The 3,393-nt window shown below is 42.4% G+C and overlaps 1 long non-coding RNA gene across 1 annotated transcript; it reads right to left on the reverse strand.

Annotated features, from left to right (window-relative positions):
- Positions 1 to 1,007: 1,007 nt before the first annotated feature.
- Positions 1,008 to 2,227, reverse strand: LOC107103634. The gene is made up of 3 exons (XR_001482190.1): positions 1,510 to 2,227; positions 1,208 to 1,308; positions 1,008 to 1,105 (listed from the first exon to the last, which is right to left on the reverse strand). It is a non-coding gene; the product is annotated as an uncharacterized LOC107103634 (long non-coding RNA).
- Between the last annotated feature and the right edge of the window lie 1,166 nt (positions 2,228 to 3,393).

The following is a 3,393-nucleotide window of genomic DNA, read 5'->3' on the forward strand; positions in this document are numbered from 1 at the left end:
ACAGTGGAGAGGAAAAACTCCCTTTGAACAGGAAGAAACCTCCAGCAGAACCAGGATCTTCAGCAGAATTTAGTTCTACTGTGATTTCTGACAGACCATAAATGTTCACATGAATTAATGTGTTTTGCTGAAGGCTAGCATGCTAAAGGTTCGTATCTGATTTCTCTCCTAGATATGCTTTTCAGTTTGCACCTTGTCAGGAGATCAGCTTCTTCCAAGCTATCAAGGTTTAGTTTGTTTTATTTATACAAAGATGCTGAATTTAAAATGAATTCAGCCGCTTCACTGATTTTGTTTTCAGAGAAAGTCAAAGTTTCTCCTGAAATAAATCCAGACATGTTAACTCAGATATTAAAGTTCCGTTTTTCTCCACGGTGGGTTTGTTTCTGACACGTTGCATGTCTGCTTCTGATCCCCCTAAGGTGACAGTCTATACGGCTGCTAAATGTGGTGCAAATCTGGTTGTTGTAGACCTACGCCTATACAGACTTCCTGTATGTTTTACAGTTCGCTGCTGATTCTAGGCTGTGTGTGATTGCTTCCCAGTTTCAGCATCAGGTTTAATATTTCCACTCGATGCAGACTGAAGGAGTAAAACATTCCCAGTTCAAACCAGTTAAATAACTCTGATCTGTGTGCTGGGAAACCAGTCATCTACTCTATAAAAGCACGGATGGTTTATAAACCATCACTCACTTTTTCAGCATTGGTTGTAATTGGATTAAAAATCTCACTCTGGGGAAAAAACAAAAAAACATTAAAATATGAACGACGTGACGCAGCCGACGCTGCTGGAAGAATTTACATCAGAATTTAGAAAGTTAGCAGGTTTTCCATCCAGTTTTCCTCTTTTTACACGAGTAAAATATATGGAAGACACAGAAATGACAGAGGCAACCTCACAGGGCTGAATACCTTAAATAAAATATCCAGAACAATAAATATGCTGATAAAAACAGTAAAGCAGATAAAGTGGCTCCTGACGCCTCCTCCTCCTCCTCCTCCTCCTCCTCCTCCTCCACTGCTTTCAGCTGCAGCTTTAGACGCTCTGCTGTGTATTTTCTTAGGAAGGCTTCTCTCCCTGCAGAAAACCATCTGATTCCTTCTGCATTGGAAACAAATGAGGGAAAATATGCAGAAAGGTGCTGCTGGTAAATCAGGAATCTAACAAAGACGATCATTATTCTGGGAGAAATGATAATCTGACCAGTGAAGCTGAATGAATCCAGAACATTTGCAGCAGAGTCTTCATTGTGTGACGCCTCTCTGCAGGAGTTGTTGGTTCGAGCCCCGCAAACAACTTCACAGCTAAATGTGACGCCGTGAAAAACACATTTTCTTTACATAATTCTCATCGTGTTATATTGAGTTTTATTAATAATAGTTGTATTTTAATTATATATTATCTAGTATTGGCTTATTTTTTTATTGATTAAATAAAGTGTGCTTTAAAAAAACAAGACAGTCAATAAATAAATCATTTGAGTAAAGAAAATAAATAATCTGCACCTTTATCAGACAGGAACATTTCCACAGACAGGAGGTCTGAGGTTCGAACGCTGCTTTCATCCATCGCTGGTTCCAGTGAAGACGGGAGGTGTTTAATGGTAGATGATTGGGACCCAGATGTTCCTGCAGCAGGTTCCTCTGGCCGGGAACGCTGTGGGCTCCTATAGGTGGCGCTGCAGAGCTTAGTTCCAGAAGACGTCCTCCTGTCATCTCTGCCATTAGGAGCTCAGAGCATTCAGGAGTCCATGTGGGGAAACTGGGGAAAGTTCAGGGGTGATTTTTCCCTCCCACTTCAAACCATTATGGCGTCAGATTGACCTCCTTCCTGTTGGCGTGAGAAGTCTGATGGTGTAATTTAGGAGGCTGTGAGGATGAAACGTAGGCGGACAGAAAACAATCAACATTAAGATGTTTTTTCTTCCTATCTGCTGACGATGAGTGAATTCAGGTTCAAACTGGTCCTTCTCCTCCCTGCATCATTATTCTGCTGCCAGCGGCTCCATCAGAGCTGCACTGCCGGACCGTTCATAATGCATCAGCGTGCCTGAACGCAGCACAGCAAACGCACCAAACTCCCATTAATATTACACAATAATCAATCTGAAATAAGCTGCTTTTAAACATTTAAACTTTACAGTTTTCTTTCTCTCTGAAACATGAACAGAATAAAAAAAATAAAATATTTGAAAAGTTTTGAACAGAAATGAGACTTTGATGATTCTGGAGTTAAACATCAATGATCAATGTTTTTGTTCCAGCCTCAGTCGAGCCGTTAGCGCTCATTTCACCACTTCAGGTTTTTATAAAGAATTAGTTTTTTATTCCATCAGACTAATTCTCTAATGACTGCTTTGTTTTTTTAATCTTTTCGGTATTTTAGAGTCTGATGTGAACCTTTATGCTTCCATAGCCGACCTGTTTGCCACTGTGGGACAATAAAGACGTTTCTGTTCTATTTTACTCTAATAATACTTTCTGCAGTCAGCCAGCTGCTGCAGCTGCAGCTGTTCGGGTCGTTTTGGTTTCTGCTTTTCTGTCTGCGGTTCTTTCCAAGCAGACTAACAAATCAGAGACAAGCTGAGGCTCCGTTTCTCACCGACAACCAGATAAGATCTATAGAGGGAGGCTGAGATGCAGCCCTCCTCCTCCTCCTCCTCCTCTCTGCTACAGTCACTGGCTTCATTAGGGAGAACCGGAACCAACGACCGTCTGATAGGGAGAAGCAGAACCTGGAGAACAACAGGAAGTAGGCCAAACTCGAGGACAGAAGCTGCTGAAGGTTCTTAGAACCGTTTCTAAGATCTGGGCCTTCAGAGAAGCAGACAGAACCACAGAGAGAACCTGGATCAACTTCCTCAGGAGGTTCTACTAAGAGAAGGACCCAGAACAGGCCAGAGGTCAGAGGTCATGGTTCAACGATCAGACTCTGGGTCCAACTGGCCTCCAGGGTCAGAACCACTGCTGACCCAAAAAGATCAAAGGTCCGATTCAGAACCAGAACCAACATCTGATGATCCAGAGAAAACCAGCAGCTGGTTCTGCCTTCATGGTCTCAGAGCTCTGAAGGGTCTCAGCTCCAGAAGTTCTGGTTTGATTTGTTATTTTTATTAACTGGTAAATATTTTCCATCTAAATGAGATCAGTTAGTTCTACTGACACCTTAAAAGCCATCGATGAAACATGGCGGTGGCTCCATGCTGGTGTGGGGGAGACCTGAGGTGACCACAGGCTGCTCAGCCAGGCTCTCCCTGCTGTCCTTTAGCTCCTAATGAAAGGTTCTCATAATGACGTCTTTCTGTTTGAGGACAGAAAGCTGCTCCTTCCGTCACATTAAACCTCAGTGGAAAATGTACAAATTTAAATGTTTGCATTTCATGAGACAAA

This window comes from Cyprinodon variegatus, unplaced genomic scaffold (assembly GCF_000732505.1).
Source record: "Cyprinodon variegatus isolate N-32 unplaced genomic scaffold, C_variegatus-1.0 Scaffold1492, whole genome shotgun sequence".
Taxonomy (NCBI): Eukaryota; Metazoa; Chordata; class Actinopteri; order Cyprinodontiformes; family Cyprinodontidae; genus Cyprinodon; species Cyprinodon variegatus.